This window comes from Mus caroli, unplaced genomic scaffold, assembly GCF_978045245.1.
Source record: "Mus caroli unplaced genomic scaffold, Mus_caroli_1 scaffold_7, whole genome shotgun sequence".
NCBI classification, from domain to species: domain Eukaryota; kingdom Metazoa; phylum Chordata; class Mammalia; order Rodentia; family Muridae; genus Mus; species Mus caroli.
Genome location: NW_028227262.1, coordinates 121664946 through 121687443, shown reverse-complemented (window position 1 = coordinate 121687443; position 22498 = coordinate 121664946). Strand labels below are relative to the sequence as shown.

General features: G+C 41.1%; 1 protein-coding gene across 4 annotated transcripts in view; it reads right to left on the bottom strand.

Annotated features, from left to right (window-relative positions):
• Grm8 (glutamate metabotropic receptor 8) overlaps nt 1–22498 on the bottom strand; it is an 889122-nt gene that overhangs the window by 722622 nt on the left and 144002 nt on the right. The gene's annotated exons all lie outside the window — the stretch shown is intronic.

Below are 22498 nucleotides of genomic sequence, written 5' to 3'. Positions count from 1 at the left end.
AACAATTTATTTTTGCTTCAGGTGTCGAAGGCCAAAAGGAAAACATTTCGTGCTTTCTGAGGCTACTTTTTTATTCTGTACTTGATTGTTCTGGTGTGGAAATGAAAGAAAAATGAAGCCATAGAACAAACATATATCTGAGAAGGTCACATCAGAAATTCTCTTTGTCTTTAACACATAAAGGTTGGTTGGTTGGTTGGTTGGTTGGTTGAGACTTGATACCACTTAAGTTTTAAAATTATAATTTTGATACATTGTTTTATTTTGCTTTTGATACAGAGTCTCACTATGTAGTCCTGGCTAACCTGGGCTTACTTATGTAGATCAAAGGGGATGTTCAACGAATTGTCCTGGCTTGCCACGAAAGTTTGAACCCCCAGGATCTGTCTAGAGATCCTGTCTGACTGGTCACTCACCAGTCTCTAGACAGATTATTTCTAAACCATTCTTGACATCTTTGAATGTCACTCAGCATCTGGATAACCCCTCTCAGTCTACAGAATCCTACTCCATATTGGTGGCCACTGAAATGACAGGAAGATACAAATAAAAGCTTTACTCACAGACTCAGACACAAACCAATGTGCTTGGAGCTGTCCAGGTCCTGAAGCCTCTGGTAACGCTCCAGCTTTCTATTTCAGCAATGGCAATGACTGTTCAGGTCAGCCCAATTAATGCTAAACTCTTCCTGGTTCCATTTTCCTGGTGGGGATCATGTTAACTTATTTAACACTGTGTGGCCATAAAAACTGTCTGAGCTGCCTCCTGCTGCCCTTTGCTTTCTGTTCTAGACATACCAGCCTTGCCTTGCCTTAACAGACAGGTGGCTTGATTAAGCTCTGTGCCTTCATAGTATGTGTCTACTCAGCAAGACGTTTCTCCAAATCTCAAGGCACAGCAGTCTTGGACTTCTTCACCTTTTTTTTTTCTTGCTTCTAGAGAACCCATCAAAGAAATTCTGGACATTCAGTGAGCTCTCCCCGTGCCTTATACTAGATAAGAAAAAAAAATCCCAAAAATCAACCCCATGTGCATTTTTGTATTCTAATAAAAAAAAAATAATTCAGCAGTCTGACCCAGGCGATGTTGTGCTGTTGTAGGTGTGGGTGTGGGTGGGTGTGTGGGTGGGTATATGTGGGCTTGAGAGTGAGTGTGGCTATGGAAGAGCCTTCTGCAGCACTAGACCATGTCTTGTCCTGTTTGAAAGCAATCTTCCCACTTCCTCAGCTCTTCAGAGTCCAGCGGTAAATGTCTTGCACAGCCCCCACCCTGCCTGTAATAATGAGCCACCCCTTTCTAAAAATGAGCACAAAGTGTGAAAATTGAGTGTTTGAAACCAAAACTAATTATCTCAAATTACTACCTTCAGTCAGTCACTTCCAGGGCTGTTTAATTAGCAGTCAGCATCATGTTTAGGATTAATTAAACAGGTGTAAAGGGTATATAAAATAAAAGTGCAGATAGGAGATGGTTGTTTGATTAATCCAGTAATGGGCTTTCTCCCTAAAGTCTTGAAGAGTTTTTCTCTTCAGAGATCAATGTGTGAAAAACTAATGTGCAAGTACGTGATTGCAATTTCATTTCTTCAATTCTTCTATGTTGCAATTTACAATAACATCATGGCGTAGTGATAGTATTTCAAGCCAAGTTTTCAAAGTGTCATGGAGTTGCATCCTGTTTTTACTTTATTTGCCACGGACCACTAAGCCTTGGCTCATTAAGCATTTTAATTTCTATACCAGCATCCCCAATATTTCCACTACCCTCAAATTAAACCCCTACTGGCAACTAAAGTAAAAATTTATTAAAGAACTAGGCTGTTTCTTTTTCTTTCTGCTGCACCAGATCCATTCTAACTAGCCCCTTAACCCTGGGGGTTTTAGCTATCAGAAACAACAACAATACAAAGGTTCTGGGTGAAGGAGAGAAGAGGAGAGAAAAATGAGGAAAACCAAAGAAAATGTATCAACAAGAGGAGGCATTAAGGAAAGCAGCCTTCATTATTCTCTCATCCTTCTAAAGAAGAAATGTCCTTTATAGTGTCAAGTCCCACTCGACAATCTCAAGAATAAAATCTATACTCTCATCTTGTTTATGATATCACTCTGACTCACAGCCTTCTCACTTCCTGTTATGTTCCACCCATGGCAGAAGGATCTAAAGGAATAGATCCTGACCTCTGTCTAGTCTTGTTTTCCTTCCTGGCTGCTGTGCCTCCTTTGGACCAGACTCAGTGGAGCTAGAAACAGAAATGCCATGAAGTGGACACCTGCACCCTTGCCCACATGTGCACGACAGCACAGGAAGACTGCGTGCCTTTGCTTGCGGGTGTTGTACATACCTCAATGTCTCCTTTCCACGGGAATCACCCCCTGGCTTTTTCAAACAGTGCTCCTTATTCTCTGCCTTTCATTTGGATTAGAACTAGAATCCTGACTGATGGCTGGCTTATGATCTTTCCAGAAGTTAACTCTTTATTTATTTGGTATCTACAATACTTAATGGGGCAAGTGTCCAATGAGTGTTTAGATGTAATTCACGAATCCATGTCAAGACACTTGGTGTTGTCCCCCTCCTGCTGCATTCACGAATCCATGTCAGGACACTTGGTGTTGTCCCCCTCCTGCTGCATTCCTCTACAGCATGGCAAGAATCTTCTCCATCTACCCATCAACCTGCCCCACCCTTCCGTGTCTATGAGTGTTCTCTTTACTACTTTATTGCCTGCCTTTTCTGTTTCCAGCTCCAACAGAGTTTGTCCCAGAGGAGGCACAGGAACAAGAAAGGGGAACAAGTGCAAACAGAGGTCAAGACATGTTCTTCCAACTTCTTCCTCCCACCCCCAGTAACAGCATGGTCTCTACCTGAGCCTCTGCCATAACTCTTGGGGACTCTAATATACATCCTCAACTTTGATCCTTGCAGGTCTCCTCACTATTGTCCATCTCTGAATACTTCAGCATTCAAGGGAAGTTCCTGTGTCTCTGCCCACACCTAACAAATAGCCTTTTTATTAACCTTCCCCATCATTTCTCCAGTATGCCAAGAGCCTGGCTGTTCTGACTGATGCTCCCCGTGACAGGTAGCTGTATCCACCACCATCAGCCCTACCCTAACCTCTTAGTCTTCTGCCCACTTTCCTTTTCAAGACTCTCTACTGCTGTCCTCACCCGACTTTTCCCTTTTCTCTCTTTCAGCTCCTAAAGGCATCAAATTGCATATTTGAAAACACCTGTCATCTTGCTTTCCTTCATTTCTCATTTTCTTTGTGCTGAGGTTTCATAAGACTATAATGTATGCTTAAAATAAGGCCCTTTCCATTACCCAAATAAAGCATATTTGAGGCAATTAATTAATTATACAGCATGAGACTCATCATGAGACCCTCCTTTTAAAAAGGGCTTCAGCTTCCATCTTCCTGGTAACTTCAGTTCCCACCCCCAATCCTGTTTTTTGGGAAGTTGAAGAAGAAAGGTTTCGTATCTAATTGTCTGATTCTTTCTATCCTTGAGAGACAGAAACGTAAGCCTGAAACCAGAGGTCTACACTTGCTGGACAAGAGCACATAACAAGCTCTTTATTCCCAGACTAGATCAAAACACCTCAGTCTCCCTTTCTACGTGTGGGCAGGACCTCTCTTCCTGGTGCAGAAGCCCATCTTCCTCCCTGCTATATAATCTTGGCAATCAAGTGTCTGAAAATGGGCAGAAACCCATTCTGCTGGTTTGAATTTACAGGACTTCAAATCTGCTAGGAGGGCAAAAGTTGGTCCCAAAGTTGAGATGTGATACAGAAGTAGGAGGCATTATTTTGGCCTCAAGCCCAAGCTGGCTTCTCTGCAATCTAGTTCTTAACAGACAGCCATGTGTCTGGGGAGCTATTTGGTGCTTGCCTAGCTGTTAATAAAGCTAATTGCTTGATCTACATTTAACTAGCTATTCTGTGAATCTTGGACTTATACATTCTTAAAAGGGATTCCACATTGACTTGTAGCCTCTAAAGGAAGCTAGACTTTGATTTCTCTGTGTGTGTGTGTGTGTGTGTGTGTACACGTGTGTGTGTACACGTGTGTGTGTACACGTGTGTGTGTACACGTGTGTGTGTACACGTGTGTGTGTGTGTACACGTGTGTGTGTGTGTGTGTGTGTGTGTATACACGTGTGTGTGTGGGGGTGTGTGTGGATAGGCTACTGGATCTCTTCTACTTTCGATAGATGAAACCTCTCTAGGTGCTTGACCACTCAGAACTGGACTGCACACCCCAGCCTTCTTTGCAGTGGTGAGCAGAACTTCTGAAAATGTTCCTGAAGGGACCAGGCATGCCTTCCCCACCTTTTATCTCTGTGCTTCAAACATAAAGGTGAGACAGTACCCAAGCAAAGGTAGAACAAAAGATATTCTCTAGGCCAAGTCACTGTGATGTCTCAATTGCTAGGACTCTGGCTGTTTACTGTTTCCATTCATGGCCTCCTCAGATCTATATACGCCAGCAACCAAAGCACTTTTTTAAGATAGAAAAGTAGTGTCTTGCTCACAGCCCTTCAATCATTTTCCCTTTCCCTTTGATCTTAGAATAGAGCCTAAACTTCTGGCTACAAGGTCATTTGAGCTGGCGTCTGATTCTCTTTCTCCCTTGCTCATCTGTTAGAATCATGAAGTCCTTAGCATGAAGCCCTTCTTTCAACTCATGGACCAGGAAATTCCCTGTTGCTCTGCATAATAGTACTCCACGTGCCTTCCTTTTCCTCACTGGATTTTCTCAACCTTTGGCCTCTGCGAGTTGTTTCTTCCTGAAACAGAATCCCTCTGACTGCTCATTTTCAGTGTCTTCCCATCTCCAGTTACTCCTTCATCACCCCATACACTTTCCCCCATGCTGTTATTACAACTTGAATGTATGTATTCTGTCACCTTTATGAACAGATACTCTAAAGGGGCATCATTCACTGTGTTCTTTATAGATGTTATATGAGTTTCTAATGCATAGTAAAAGGTCGATAAATACTAATCGGAAAAAAAGAAAACTTCAAGGATCATGGATCACTTTCCTCCATGTGTACCAACATTGAGGGACCTTTCTACAACACTATTTCCATAGAAAGTTACTAATTTTCATATTATTTATTAGTCAAAGCAGCTATATGTATTACTCAGCAGCTATAGCTATTGATCAGCACAAGATCATCTTTTTACCAAGTAGAAGTGATAGAATTCCAATTCAAATCAACTAAGTGCATTAGAGTTGGGTCCTGAGCAGGTTCACAGCAGGAAAGCATTTACTTGTCAGTCAGTTCTTTGGGATGCTAGAAAGGGCCATAGTAACTCCAGAGATGTCTTGGGGAACACTTTAGGAGCCCATGGACTTCAATCTGTCATTGAATTAAAAATTACATTTCCAATCAAAAGCCTCTTCTATTTTACTGTTTTCTGTAGACTGATTATTCAAGACAGACTTAAAGGTGCTTATGCCTCCAGTAAACTGTCTCTTCCGATTACCATTACTGAGTCTGCTTGCATCAATGAGGAGTGAAATTGTGAGTAACTGAGACTCACAGTGCTTTTGCTACTTCCCAATGGGTGTCATTTCTATTGCCTGTAAAGATTTCTCACTGTTTATTCATCAAAATGTTGTAATCTTGAAACCTGCTCTCTATACTTTAGGATTTTTCCACAACCTCATGGAAGCCAAGACTCGACCTCGACAAACTAGTGATAAAGGCACCTAATGTACCCTCGAGGAAAGTCCTACGATTAGTAGTAAGTTCATGCTCCTACAAAGAAACTCACACACGTCTGACAAGTATAGGCACAGACAGAACCTGAGTCACATGCATCTCCACTGTTGATTCTTGGGGGTAAAAAAGAAAACCTGTCTAAAACCAACTTTATTCATTTATCGATTGCTATATTTGATGGGGCACGTTAGGGAGGGGTTCTTTGTGTTGTTCAGTAACATCATTGGTTTTCCCCAGAGATGGATCAGCTCGAAACCCCACTCTTCCCCTAGGAGGTAGCGCTTGCCTGAGCACATCTTCAGCGATGGTGGCCTTAGCAATAGTGGCCATCACAATGATTGCTTCCTGCCACCCGGCTTTAGGATGGATCTGCTGCTTCTGCAAAACCCAAGACCAGAAAAGGCATACTGACTGTTGTGGCCATTAACTTTGTCTGTTCAGACGCTGTTGCTCTGTGGTATTAAATCTACTTGTGCTTGTGGCAAGACTTGAGTATATAATCAGAAGTTAGATGAGAGTGAGGAGTCAGGGCTAGGAGTGATTGTCCAGCACTGGCCCCCCTCTCCCAACATTGCCTTGAGCTTTCATGCTCCTCTCAGCTTCATGAAAAACACATAAAGAGAAGATGGAAAGGAAAAAAGGTAAAGCCAAATGGTCACAAAATAAGGAAGAATGACAAGTACCCCAATTTTGCATTCAAAATTATGAGTCCTTTCCTAATTCAAAAGTTCCTCCGTCTGTGGGCAGTTCTTACACTTCCAGCTCAGAAGCCAATGTCAAATTGAAATATTCATGGCTGTCTTTCTGCTCAATTGAGTTCCCATACTTGACTCTCAAGGAGGACTCTTCACTGTGTTTTGATGCATGATAGAGATTAGCAAAAGAAAGCAAGGAAGCCTACTAAAATGGGAAATTGTGGGGGTCAGAGACAGCTAGAGAGATTTCATCCTACACTGCCCTGCATTTTTATTCTTTCCCCTACATCAGCTCACTCAGGCTAAGTAAGGCTTTATCTCCTCACCCATGCCACAAGAGCCTGTAGTTGTTAGCACAAGCAAATACAGTCCACACTGGGAAGTCTAGGGTCATAAGTGTAATTCGTTATGGACCAAAATGCAGCCTACACCCCTCAGTAGAGCATCCTCTTCACAATGCAGAGCACTGCTAACAAAACCATCCAGAGAGGGACAGACAAGGCCAATCCAGTCTCCCTGCCGAATAAATAATTCAAAGATGGCTTATGACTGAGGGTGAACTCGAAACTTCAACAGCAAATGTGAAAAAGTATCATATCATAGGTAGCAGGGCTTCTTCAAAACAGGAAGAACGTGGTTTGGTCTCTATGTGCCCCTGAAAGGGTAGATTTGATTCCACTTGTAGTCATTTGTTGCCCTCGAATAATATACTCGGCTGGTCTGTTGAAATGTAAGAAAATCACATTTTCTTTTCTATTTTTTTTTCAGCTGTGAGTTAGAGAAAGAAAGAAAGCAAAAGGCACACTGGAATTTAAACAACTCTTCTAAATACAGGAATTTTCAAAGTAGCAGCCAGATAGAGAAGGCAGAGTGGGAAGCAGTAATGCTTTGGGACCTAGGGCATGGACACTGTCATATATGAGCTTTACTGATCTGAAGAAGGACCAGTCACAGATGTACACAGGATACAGAAGATAAGTATATTGTGAAAAATGATGACTTCTCAGGGGTCTCACAGTCAACAGCTGACAAATTCTTGAAGAATTTGCATCCTGACTCCTCCCACATATGCCTCCTGCTGGTTCTCTCACAGAACCAATGGAGGCTAGAGAGTATTTGACCTCTAACCTACCTATTTAAAGTGGAAAAACAAGCAATCCAGGAACATAAAAGAATTTACATATAAACAACCACAATTATGCCTCATATGATTAATAATGTTTTTTTTAAATCTGCTAATTACATTTTACAAAGAGAAAGCATAAGAGCTCCTAAGGGAAGGTGCAGCTATAATCTATCAAGTCTCTAGCACTGTGGAGATTCTTACGCCTAAGTATTATATATATATATATATATATATATATATATATATATATATATATATATGTGTGTGTGTGTGTGTGTGTGTGTGTGTGTGTGTGTGTGTTCAACGAGTAGGATTAAACCTTTACTGTTTACTACAGGGACATCACTGTTACAAATAACTTTATACTTTATCTCATTTAAATCTCCTGATCATCAATTTTTTTCTTTTCTGATTTCTCTACACTTCCCTGACTGTGACATCTAGAAAATTATTATCTGTAAAAATTCAATATTACACACAAATTTACAAGGTTAATTTTGCCCTTCTTTTTCCCAGCAACATATTTCTATTAATTGCTTTGAAATTTGATACAATGCACCCTGATTACATGATCACACTTGCTTCTTATTCCTCCCAGGGCCACCACTCTTCCACCCTTGTAAGCCCCCGTACACAAGAGAGGGGGGAGAAAGAGAGGGAAGGAGGGAGGGAGAAAGGAAGGAAGGAAGGAAGCTTCATAGACAGCTATCCCCCAGATGTATAAACACCCAAATTGTAGAAGTAAAGGGGAGGAGATCTGGTCAACTGACAGTTAATTTTAGAAAACTTGCCAGAGACTGAATCATATTAAACCAACATCACCAAACACCCTGCTTCTTACAAGTTGTTTTCTTTATTTTCTATTTTATTTTTGATTGACACACAATATTTGTATACCTTATGGCTATGGTGTGATTTCATACACATTACATATATAAAAACATTATAGAATGTTAAAATCCTGGTTACTGGCATATCTATCACCTTGAATGTCATTATTTCTTTCAGGGAGGGCATTATAATCTTTTCTCTTCTAGGATTTTTAAAATATATAATACATAAGCGTTAACTAAAATCTCCCTACTAATATATTTACAAGCACTATAACTAATTTAGATTCTTATAACTATGGAGAGAATAATATAAAATTATTAGCAGGAATATACACATCTCTAAATTCTAGGACTTATATGGGTAAGGAATGAATGAATGAATGAATGAATGAATGGGTGAGCAGAAAGACCCAGTGTAAGCTAATAATAATAATAAAAAAAATAGCAGGAATCCAATTGCGCGGGACCTGAGACTGCATTAGTTAGGGAAGCAGAAACCGGCCTGAGTAGGGCCACAGGCCTCACCCGGCCGGATCAGCACCAGGGTAGCGGGAGCGCAGGGTTGCCTGACACCCGCCAGCTACCCACGACCCCCGCCGCAGGATTTTGGGACTGCTGGTGAGTGGAACACAGCTTCTGCTCCAATCCAATTGCGCAGGACCTGAGACTGCATTAGTTAGGGAAGCAGAAACCGGCCTGAGTAGGGCCACAGGCCTCACCCGGCCGGATCAGCGCCAGGGTAGCAGAGCACAGGGTTGCCTGACACCCGCCAGCTACCCACGACCCCCACCGCAGGATTTTGGGACTGCTGGTGAGTGGAACACAGCTTCTGCTCCAATCCAATTGCGCGGGACCTGAGACTGCATTAGTTAGGGAAGCAGAAACCGGCCTGAGTAGGGCCACAGGCCTCACCCGGCCGGATCAGCACCAGGGTAGCGGGAGCGCAGGGTTGCCTGACACCCGCCAGCTACCCACGACCCCCACCGCAGGATTTTGGGACTGCTGGTGAGTGGAACACAGCTTCTGCTCCAGTCCAATCACGCGGGACCTGAGACTGCTCTGGTTGGGGAGAGAGAAATCCGGCCTACATAGGGCCACAACCCTCTTCCGGTCAGAAAAGCACCTGGGCAGCTGGGGCGCAGGGTCAGCTGACACTCACCAGCTACCCACAACACCCACCACAGGATCTTAAGACTTCTGGAGAGTGGAACACAGCTTCTGCTCCAATCCAATTCCACGCGGGACCAGAAACTACATTAGTTAGGGAAGCAGAAAAACGGCCTGAGTAGGACCAGAGGCCTCTTCCAGCTGGACCAGCACCGGGGTACCATCAGCTACCCACGACCCCCGCCGCAGGATTTAGAGACTGCTGGTGAGTGGAACACAGCTTCTGCTCCAATCTTTAAATAGTGACAACGATAACAACTAACCCCAGAGATTACCAGATGGCGAAAGGTAAACGTAATAATCTTACTAACAGGAACCAAGACCACTCACCATCATCAGAACCCAGCACCCCCACTTCGCCCAGTCCAGGGCACCCCAACACACCGGAAAAGCTAGACACGGATTTAAAAGCATATCTCCTGATGATGATAGAGGACTTCAAGAAGGACTTTAATAACACACTTAAAGAAATGCAGGAGAACACTGATAAAAAGGCAGAAGACAATAAAGAGGAAGCACAAAAATCCCTTAAAGAATTGCAGGAGAACACTGCTAAAGAGTTACAAATCCTTAAAGAAAAACATGATAACATAATCAAACAGGTAGAAGTCCTTACAGAAAAACAGGAAAACACATCCAAACAGATGATGGAAATGAACAAAACCATACTAGACCTAAAAAGGGAAGTAGACACAATAAAGAAAACCCAAAATGAGGCAACACTGGAGATAGAAACCCTAGGAAAGAAATCTGGAACCATAGATACGAGCATCAGCAACAGAATACAAGAGATGGAAGAGAGAATCTCAGGTGCAGAAGATTCCATAGAGAACATCGGCACAACAATCAAGGAAAATGTAAAATGCAAAAAGATCCTAACTCAAAACATCCAAGAAATACAGGACATAATGAGAAGACCAAACCTACGGATAATAGGAGTGGATGAGAATGAAGATTTTCAACTCAAAGGACCAGCAAACATCTTCAACAAAATTATAGAAGAAAACTTCCCAAATCTAAAGAAAGAGATGCCCATGAACATACAAGAAGCCTACAGAACTCCAAATAGACTGGACCAGAAAAGAAATACCTCCCGACACATAATAATCAGAGCAACAAATGCTCTAAATAAAGATAGAATACTAAAAGCAGTAAGAGAAAAAGGCCAAGTAACATATAAAGGCAAGCCTATCAGAATTACACCAGACTTTTCACCAGAGACTATGAAAGCCAGAAGATCCTGGACGGATGTTATACAGACACTAAAAGAACGCAAATTCCAGCCCAGGCTACTATACCCAGCCAAACTCTCAATTAACATAGATGGAGAAACCAAAGTATTCCACGACAAAACCAAATTCACACATTATCTCTCCACGAATCCAGCCCTTCAGAGGATAATAACAGAAAAAAACCAATACAAGGACAGGAACCACGCCCTAGAAACAACAAGAAGGTAATCCCTCAACAAACCTAAAAGAAGACAGCCACAAGAACAAAATGCCAACTTTAACATCAAAAATAACAGGAAACAACAATTACTTTTCCTTAATATCTCTTAATATCAATGGACTCAACTCCCCGATAAAAAGACATAGACTAACAAACTGGCTACACAAACAAGACCCAACATTTTGCTGCTTACAGGAAACTCATCTCAGAGAAAAGGATAGACACTACCTCAGAATGAAAGGCTGGAAAACAATTTTCCAAGCAAATGGCATGAAGAAACAAGCTGGAGTAGCCATTCTAATATCTGATAAGATTGACTTCCAACCCAAAGTCATTAAAAAAGACAGGGAGGGACACTTCATACTCATCAAAGGTAAAATCCTCCAAGAGGAACTATCAATCCTGAATATCTATGCTCCAAATACAAAGGCAGCCACATTCATTAAAGAAACTTTAGTAAAGCTCAAAGCACACATTGCACCTCATACAATAATAGTGGGAGACTTCAACACACCACTTTCACCAATGGACAGATCATGGAAACAGAAACTAAACAGGGACACAGTGAAACTAACAGAAATTATGAATCAAATGGATCTGGCAGATATCTACAGAACATTCTATCCTAAAACAAAAGGATATACCTTCTTCTCAGCACCTCATGGTACCTTCTCCAAAATTGACCACATAATTGGTCACAAAACAGGCCTCAACAGATATAAAAATATTGAAATTGTCCCATGCATCCTATCAGATCACCATGGACTAAGGCTGATCTTCAATAACAAAATAAATAATAGAAAGCCAACCTTCACGTGGAAACTGAACAACACTCTTCTCAATGATACCTTGGTCAAGGAAGGAATAAAGAAAGAAATTAAGGACTTTTTAGAGTTCAATGAAAATGAAGCCACAACATACCCAAACTTATGGGACGCAATGAAAGCATTTTTAAGAGGAAAACTCATAGCTCTGAGTGCCTCCAAAAGGAAAATAGAGAGAGCACACATTAGCAGCTTGACAACACACCTAAAAGCACTAGAACAAAAGGAAGCAAATTCACCCAAGAGGAGTAGACGGCAGGAAATAATCAAACTCAGGGGTGAAATCAACCAAGTGGAAACAAGAAAAACTATTCAAAGAATCAACCAATCAAGGAGCTGGTTCTTTGAGAAAATCAACAAGATAGATAAACCCTTAGCCAGACTCACTAGAGGGCACAGGGAAAGCATCCTAATTAACAAAATCAGAAATGAAAAAGGAGACATAACAACAGATCCGGAAGACATCCAAAACACCATCAGATCCTTCTACCAAAGGCTATACTCAACAAAACTGGAGAACCTGGTTGAAATGGACAAGTTCCTAGACAGATACCAGGTACCAAAGCTGAATCAAGATCAGGTTAATGATCTAAACAGCCCTATATCCCCCAAAGAAATAGAAGCAGTCATTAATAGTCTCCCAACTAAAAAAAGCCCAGGACCAGATGGGTTTAGTGCAGAGTTCTATCAGACCTTCAAAGAAGATCTAATCCCAGTTCTTCACAAACTATTCCACAAAATAGAAACAGAAGGTACTCTACCCAACTCATTCTATGAAGCCACAATTACTCTGATACCTAAACCACAAAAAGACCCAACAAAGATAGAAAACTTCAGACCAATATCCCTTATGAATATTGATGCAAAAATCCTCAATAAAGTTCTTGCTAACCGAATCCAAGAACACATCAAAACAATCATCCATCCTGACCAAGTAGGTTTCATCCCAGGGATGCAGGGATGGTTCAATATACGGAAATCCATCAACGTAATCCAGTATATAAACAAACTCAAAGACAAAAACCACATGGTCATCTCGTTAGATGCGGAAAAAGCATTTGACAAGATCCAACACCCATTCATGATAAAAGTCTTGGAAAGATCAGGAATTCAAGGCCCATACCTAAACATGATAAAAGCAATCTACAGCAAACCAGTAGCCAACATCAAAGTAAATGGTGAGAAGCTTGAAGCAATCCCTCTAAAATCAGGGACTAGACAAGGCTGTCCACTTTCTCCATACCTATTCAACATTGTACTTGAAGTCCTAGCCAGAGCAATTCGACAACAAAAGGAGATCAAAGGGATACAAATTGGAAAAGATGAAGTCAAAATATCACTTTTTGCAGATGATATGATAGTATATATAAGTGACCCTAAAAATTCCACCAGAGAACTCCTAAGCCTGATAAACAGCTTCGGTGAAGTAGCTGGATATAAAATTAACTCAAACAAATCAATGGCCTTTCTCTACACAAAGAATAAACAGGCTGAGAAAGAAATTAGGGAAACAACACCCTTCTCAATAGTCACAAATAATATAAAATATCTTGGCGTGACTCTAACTAAGGAAGTGAAAGATCTGTATAATAAAAACTTCAAGTCTCTGAAGAAAGAAATTATAGAAGATCTCAGAAGATGGAAAGATCTCCCATGCTCATGGATTGGCAGGATCAACATTGTAAAAATGGCTATCTTGCCAAAAGCAATCTACAGATTCAATGCAATCCCCATCAAAATTCCAAATCAATTCTTCAACGAATTAGAAAGTGCAATCTGCAAATTCATCTGGAATAACAAAAAACCTAGGATAGCAAAAACTCTCCTCAAGGATAAAAGAACCTCTGGTGGAATCAGCATGCCGGACCTAAAGCTCTACTACAGAGCAATTGTGATAAAAACTGCATGGTACTGGTATAGTGACAGACAAATAGACCAATGGAATAGAATTGAAGACCCAGAAATGAATCCACACACCTATGGTCACTTGATCTTCGACAAGGGAGCTAAAAACATCCAGTGGAAGAAAGACAGCATTTTCAACAAATGGTGCTGGCACAACTGGTTGTTAACATGTAGAAGAATGCGAATCGATCCATTCCTATCTCCTTGTACTAAGGTCAAGTCTAAGTGGATCAAGGAACTTCACATAAAACCAGAGACACTGAAACTTATAGAGGAGAAAGTGGGGAAAAGCCTTGAAGACATGGGCACAGGGGAAAAATTCCTGAATAGAACAGTAATGGCTTGTGCTGTAAGATCGAGAATTGACAAGTGGGACCTCATGAAACTACAAAGCTTCTGCAAGGCTAAAGACACCATCAATAAGACAAAAAAAACCACCAACAGATTGGGAAAGGATCTTCACCTATCCTAAATCAGATAAGGGACTAATATCCAATATATATAAAGAACTCAAGAAGGTGGACTCCAGAAAGTCAAATAACCCCATTAAAAAATGGGGCTCAGAACTGAACAAAGAATTCTCACCTGAGGAATACCGAATGGCAGAGAAGCACCTGAAAAAATGTTCAACATCCTTAATCATCAGGGAAATGCAAATCAAAACAACCCTGAGATTCCACCTCACACCAGTCAGAATGGCTAAGATCAAAAATTCAGGTGACAGCAGATGCTGGCGAGGATGTGGAGAAAGTGGAACACTCCTCCATTGTTGGTGGGATTGCAAGCTTGTACAACCACTCTGGAAATCAGTCTGGCGGTTCCTCAGAAAATTGGACATAGTACTACCGGAGGATCCAGCAATACCTCTCCTGGGCATATATCCAGAAGATGTCCCAACCGGTAAAAAGGACACATGCTCCACTATGTTCATAGCAGCCCTATTTATAATAGCCAGAAGCTGGAAAGAACCCAGATGTCCCTCAACAGAGGAATGGATACAGAAATTATGGTACATTTACACAATGGAGTACTACTCAGCTATTAAAAAGAATGAATTTATGAAATTCCTAGCCAAATGGATGGACCTGGAGGGCATCATCTTGAGTGAAGTAACACAATCACAAAAGATCTCACACAATATGTATTCATTGATAAGTGGATATTAGCCCAAAACTTAGGATACCCAAGATATAAGATACAATTTGATAAACGCATGAAACTCAAGAAGAATGAAGACCAAAGTGTGGACATTGTGCACCTTCTTAGAATTGGGAACAAAACACCCAGGGAAGGAGTTACAGAGACAAAGTTCGTAGCTGTGATGAAAGGATGGACCATTTAGAGACTGCTGTATCCAGGGATCCATCCCATAATCAGCTTCTAAATGCTGGCACCATTGCATACACTAGTAAGATCTTGCTGAAAGGACCCAAATATAGCTGTCTCTTGTGAGACGATGCCGGGGCCTAGCAAACACAGGAGTGGATGTTCACAGTCAGCTATTGGATGTATCACAGGGCTCCCAATGGAGAAGCTAGAGAAAGTACCCAAGGAGCTAAAGGGATCTGCAACCCTATTGTTGGAACAACATGATGTACTAACCAGAACCCTGGAGCTCTTGTCTCTAGCTGCATATGTATGGAAAGATGGCCTAGTCGGCCATCACTGGAAAGAGAGGCCCATTGGACTTGCAAACTTTATATGCCCCAATATAGGGGAATGCCAGGGCCAAAAGAATGGGAATGGGTGGGTAGGGAAGTGGGGGGCGCTATGGGGGACTTTTGGGATAGTATTGGAAATGTAATTGAGGAAAATATGTAATAAAAATATTTAAAAAAAAAAAAACATTATCTAATGTGAATGTTAGCAGTTTAAAAACAGGAAAAAAAAATAGCAGAAACTAAACTTGAAGGCAAGAGCCCAGTCCACTTCTTGAAAGAACTTGTGTTACTTAGAAACTCTAATATTTGCTTCCTTAGAAAAATAAAGAGAAATTGAAGACAATATGGACTTTATTCTCCTTAGGCAGAAGAGGCTTGGGCCGGACTTTAATATACATGAGAAGCAGGTTAGAACTAACTCAGAAAGATAATCTGTCATCTTTTTTTTTAACAAGATAATATACATTTTCTCAGAAGACAGAAAGGGGAATAAATGGATCCATCCTCCTCTGAAACTTCACACCATGACCTACCATCCCGGGGAGACACAGAAAATGTCATTCTTGATTTCATTATGTCTAACTATTACTGCTGATTCCAGTGCATTCTGGAGTAAAAAGAACGTCTTTGATGCCTCTTGACAAAATTTTCAAGCAACTTGGGATTTAAAAATGAAGTCTATTTCGGAGTATTCTTTTCAACAAATTGGTAGGGGAAATTTTTTTTTTTTTGTATGAGTTGCTTAGGGCAGTGGAAATTTTTTTTGTAAAGTGGTTTTTCTTACACGAGTACCAAAAGATGATCAATTACAATTTGTTATAATAGAAAACCCAAAATGATGTGGTGGCACTTTCTTAGCATCGTTTGTTAAATCACTTAAAAATTTAACTCACTCACCCACACACTCCCATCATTGCTGACTTCAAACGATCACCTAGCTTTTAATTTTCCTCTTCTGCTGATTTCCTTGCTGTGCAATCACCACTGGGGCTCAATTTTTCCCCTAAGCATGTCAGCACCAGAACACTTACACATAAAAAGTTAGTAATTATAACCAACAAATTGAAGTCAATAAACCCTAAGCTGGCAAATATTCCATTTAGACTGGCATTTTGCCACTCAATAATCCATGATTTGAATTCTGCAAATAGGAGGGGAAAATGGTGATAAGGACATTTGTCTATGTAAATCGGTTTCCTGATTGACAGACTCTATGATTTTCAGTGATTATCCACATTCACCAATATTCTGGTCTTCAAGTCATTATCTGTCTCCCAGCTGTCATTCAGGTACTGATTCTAAACACCTCATGCCAGTGGGGATTTTCAGTTCTTTAATGATACCCAAGTAGGTGATCTCAGCTGTTAGAAGGACCTCGGGAGGTTAAAGGTCTTAATTAGAGTTCCGTTTACATAGGAAAGAAAGCTTTAGCTCCATCTCCAAAGAATGAATAGTGGATTTCATAAATGGCAAAGAGGGAAAGAAGATAAAAGAACTCATGTGACCCAGATGCCATTATTCTGCCACATGCGGGAGAGTGCCCCCAAGGCTATGTTCTCCTGACAAACATCAATACTATCTAAAGAGCAGTGCATTAAATGTCCCCGAAGTGAACTTATTTGCCCTCTATGCTCATCTAAATCTCTTTTGAGACAGGGCTGTTTTAATGTTCTTTATAAACCTCCTTCATGTGTCACAGTCTGTCTGTACACCCAACCAATGAAATGTGTGTGGTGCATGTGTGTGAGAGCAGGTAGGTATATGCTGCTCTTGTTGAGATTCATTTATTAAGGTTTGGGAAAAGAACTAGGCTATGTGTTCTGTCTCCAATATGGCCATGAAAAAAAAAACTGGGATGGAAATGATTTTTCCAAGACTAACTTGAAAATCATAAAGAGCCTAGGCAATATGGCTCCAGAGTCATCCCTGTAAAGAGACGATTACACTGACTCCCTCCACAAACTCCCTTCTCCCAGGTTTAAAGCTGCTGTTCGCTCCTAGCTAGTGTTGCAATCCCTGAATGCTCAAGATCCTGAAGAAGCAACCAGAATTCTCTGTTCCCATTTCTGATCACATACACAACTGCTTCAGAGACACAGTCCACTGCTTAGCTACAGCTTAGATGTCACAAACTATTGTAGTCTAACTCTGGAATGTCTGCCATTTTTTTTGAGCACTTATTGCCCAGAGAGAGGGATGATTTGGGGAGATGCCTGTCTACCTGGATGACACCTGTCAGCAGGGCTGAGGTCCTTACTTCCTGGTCTGTGGTAATATGAAGAGGCTGCAACTGTATGACCCTGCCATGGCATGTTTCTCCCACTGCATGCCCCTGCTACTGTGTGTCTCTGCCACATGACAGACTGTTCCTTCTGAAACTGCAAACCAATATAAACTTTTCTTCCCTTAGGTTCATGGGTCAGGTGTTTTGTCACTGCAATGAGAAAAGAAGCTAAGACAACACCAGAATGAAAAGCATATGTTAATATCCATCTGCTGAAACTGCTGCGGTTCATCACTGGGCAAGGGGTCCCTCTGTCCCAGTAGGTACCAGTAAAGTGACCAGATACGGGCTGGGCAGATAGGGCAGCAACCATCCAGGTCCACACATCAAATTTTCACTCTTTAAAAACTCAGCTATTTTCAAATAAGAAAGAAATATATTTTAAAACCTCTTACCAACAGTACTTCATGTGATATATAAAAGCCAGTAAGCATGTCAGAACACAAAAGGAGATAGGAACAAAGAGAAAAGGCAGGTAAAGGTAGAAGACACAAAGGCATTCAGAGAAATGCAGACAGCTTTTGACAGAAACAAACATAAAAGAACATGGGCTGAGTCGTTCAGTGCTTGTGAGCATAGTTCAGTCTGTTTCCTGTTTGTTTGATTTTAGTTTTCAGTTCAACAAGTGTCTGCTAAACACTGGCTGTCCACCCCATGTTCCTACTTGACTCGCAGGAAAACTCACTGTCCAAATTTTGTCTTTAACTCTGACACTGTGGTCGGTCATTCTCCTTTCACCCCAGCACTGTGTTGTTTCTCTTTCTACTTCACACACACTCAGCTATACCCAGTCTAAATCTCTGACTTCCAATCTCATGTCCTACTCAAATGATAGTGCATCTTTGGGTGGCCAACAGAAGCTTCAGAACAACACATAGAAACTTGTCACACCCACCCCCATGTAGAATAGGAGTTAACTGAGGCCCTTGGGGGCCAAGTCATTGATTCCCAGCTACCCTGATTCCCAATTCAGGTGAGTGCCATATATTTTACTTTGAATATACAATACTTTCTAATTATGCAGCAAGGCTTACTGTTGTCCACTGACACTATACAAACATCAGAAATAATAATAATAATCTTTTAAAATAACAATAATCTTTTAAAAATTAAACTTATGTTTTGGAATGAAAGATGTTTTTACATCACATAAGGTCGGTTTGCCAGTCTGGAGAAAGCAGCTTACTGGCTTAACTTCCTATGTAGCCATCTCAGTGTTGTTAGCAAACTCTCAGCATCAGTACCAGCATCACCTGGGAGCTGGTTACAAATAGAGAACCTCAGGTCCCACCCTAGACCCAGTGAATGAAAATTGGTACTTTAATGAGATCTCCAGGTGGTTCCTCTTGCGCACCACACCAGCAAGTTGGAAAGACACTGCTATAGTATAATATAATAATAATTAATAATAATAACTCAAGACTCCTGGGGATTTTTAAATTATTATCGAATATCATACCCAAAAAGGATTATTTTTGATGAATCTGGCTGGAGTTCACAAGGATGTAAAAAGAAACCCCCTTTGACTTTATCACTTGCCCAAAGATGAGCATGTCCTGATAACTAGAAATTCATTTAAAAAAATATCTAGCTTCCAAAGCCATACATAAATATATATATATATATATTTATGTTAGTTAGTTAGACTCCAGATTTTATTATTCCCTGCCTGGTCCACCCTCTGACTGTTCCACATCCCATACCTCTTCCCTGCCTCCCTGTCTCTACAAGGATACTCCCACCATCCACCCCACCAGACCTCTAAACTCCCTGGGGCCTCCAGTCTCTAGAGGGTTAGGTGCATCTTCTCTGACTAAACCCAGATCTGGCAGTATTCTGCTATATATGTGTTGGGGGCCTCATATCACCTGGTATATGCTGCCTGTTTGGTGATCCAGTGTTTGAGAGATCTCGGGGGTTCAGGTTAATTGAGACTGCTGGTTCTCCTACAGGGTTGCCCTCCTCCTTTTCCCTAACTTAACCACAGGGGTCAGCAGCTTCTGTCCATTGGTTGAGTGCAAATATCTGCATCTGATTCTTTTTGCTGCTTATTGGGTCTTTCAGAGGGCAGTCATGATAGGTCCCTTTTTGTGATTGCTCCATAGCCTCAGTAATAGTGTCAGGCCTTGGGGTCTCCCCTTGAGCTGGATTCCACTTTGGACCTGTCACTGGGCCTTCTTTCCCTCAGGTTCCTCTCCATTTCCATCCCTGCAGTTCTTTCAGACAGGAACAATTATGGGTCAGAGTTTTGACTGTGGGATGGCAACCCCATCCCTCACTTGATGCCCTGTTTTTCTGCTGGAGGTGGGCGCTACAAGTTCCCTCTCCCCACTGTAAAGAATTTTGTCTAAGGTCTCTCTCTTTGAGTCCTGAGAGTCTCTCACCTCCCAGGTCTCTGGTATACTCTGGAGGGTCCCCTTACCTCCCACCTCCCAAGGTTGCCTATTTCCATTCTTTCTGCTGGCCCTCAGGGCTTTAGTCCTTTTCCCCCACCTAGTACCACATCATGTTCCCCCTCTTCCACTCCCCATCCACTTTCCCTCTGAGGTCCCTCCATCCCCCATTATGATTGCTTTCTTCTCCCACTCAAGTGGGACTAAGGAGTCTTCACTTGGGCCCTTTATCTTGTTGAGTTCTGTGGAATGTATCTTCGGTATTCTGTACATTTTTTGGCTAATATTGACTTATTAATGAGTACATACCATGCATGTCCTTTGGGGTCTGAGTTATAAATTTTTTTATGATCATTTTGTTCAAGTTCTCGATCAGATGTTGCCATTGAGTTTACTCTTATTCTCATGGCAAATCTACAGACTACTGAATATCATACAAACTGTTAAGTCAGTTAGATGTTTTTAAATATATTTCATACTTATTTGAAAATAACAGTTAAGTTTTTGGAAAAAATAAAATGTTGGCAAAGCCAAATGACTGAGTGGCAGTGGCATGCTGCAGTACACCTTGGCATCAGTAAGAATGTGATGTTCACTTCTGCCTGGTTTGGCTGCCTTGAGTGAGCCAAGGAAGATGTTTCACTTTTTGGTGCCTGCCTACAAAGAGCCAAGTGGACATACTTGGAGGATTGGCTGATTTGATTAGAAGCCTTGACCCAGAGATGCCGTAGATCTTAACCCTGGAGTTGAGAAGGGGGAAGAACTGGAAATGGAACAGTGCTCTACCACTTACCTGGAAATGATGGGCACTTCCGTTGGCTCCATCTGCATCCCTAAAACCTAGAAACACCACAGGAAGCCCATGGAAGGGATGGGAGCCCCCTCCTTTTAATAGACCACCAAAGATGCATCTCTGTGTAAAAAACTTCTACCATGTTGACTACTAAAGACTGGGTCTTCAAAGTAGGATTATATATTTCTCCATGCCCTGGTCAATGTGACTCAGCACCAGCTATTTGATATTTAAAAAGGTTCTTAGCACTTGAATTTCAAAGAGCAAATCAATTCCTTATGTTTCCCATCAGAGGGGGAGAGCTGATATTCTTGGATATACTATGATTCACTAGAACATTCTAGAAAGTGCTTTGTTTGCAGTCTACATTGGATATATATTGTTGATTAACTGCCTGCTAATGAGAGTAAAACAATACAGGGTTCCTGCGTTTAACATCTACCATTTACCCAGCAAAACTGCATCTCAAAAGCATTCCATATTTTTTGATGCTTAAGTGAAAATATGCGTTTCTCCTTTATGAGTAACTAACTCCTTTTTCATAGGCTATAACTTAGATATATGAAGACATTTATTGTCTTACCAATTCTCTCTAATTCTGTAAATAATCTAAATATGTAAATGCCTTCATAATGCTTTGCCAGAGACTTTGATAGTATGTAAATATCATTGGGTACTCTATTTTTAAAGACAGCAAAAAAACAAAGCTAAAATACTTTTCATGTACTTTTATTCTTAAACTAGTTCAGTGTCAAATTTTAAAATTATGGAATAAGTAGGAACAATAGTATTCCCTGCCCCCTGACAACATGAGAGTGTTTTAGAAGCCATCTATTTATTTGTTTGTTTGTTTGTTTACTTACTTATTCATTCTTAAGTCTAAGGAATAAAATTGAGGAAAATACAAGCAGCTTAAGATGTTATTTAATTGTTGGAACAACATGATGTACTAACCAGAACCCTGGAGCTCTTGTCTCTAGCTGCATATGTATGGAAAGATGGCCTAGTCGGCCATCAATGGAAAGAGAGGCCCATTGGACTTGCAAACTTTATATGCCCCAATATAGGGGAATGCCAGGGCCAAAAGAATGGGAATGGGTGGGTAGGGAAGTGGGGGGCGCTATGGGGGACTTTTGGGATAGTATTGGAAATGTAATTGAGGAAAATATGTAATAAAAATATAAAAAAAAATAAAATTAAAAAAAAAAAAAAAAGAATATAATCCAGGGCTGGGGAGATGGCTCAGTGGTTAACATGCTTGCTGTGACAACCCAATAATCTGAGTTTGATCCCCAGAACCCAGTACTGACACAGTAATACAATCACAGCCCTATGGAGAGGAAACCAGAGACAGGAAAACCGCTGGAAGTTCACAAAATGGCTGTTCTAGTGTGCAGAGTGAATAAAAGAAATTCGCCCCAAACATGGTGGGAAGGGCCAATGCCCAGAGCTGTCCTCTGACCTCCACATGCACTGATGAGCACATTCACCCATACACGTCCCACCGCCCAGATACACAAAGGGAACAGCCTGTCTTAAATTAAGATCGAGACTTCTAAAGTACAGAGGATTTCCCCCATTTTGTAAACAGAGGTCAAATCAATCGGTGGAATTTGAAGTAGATTTTAAA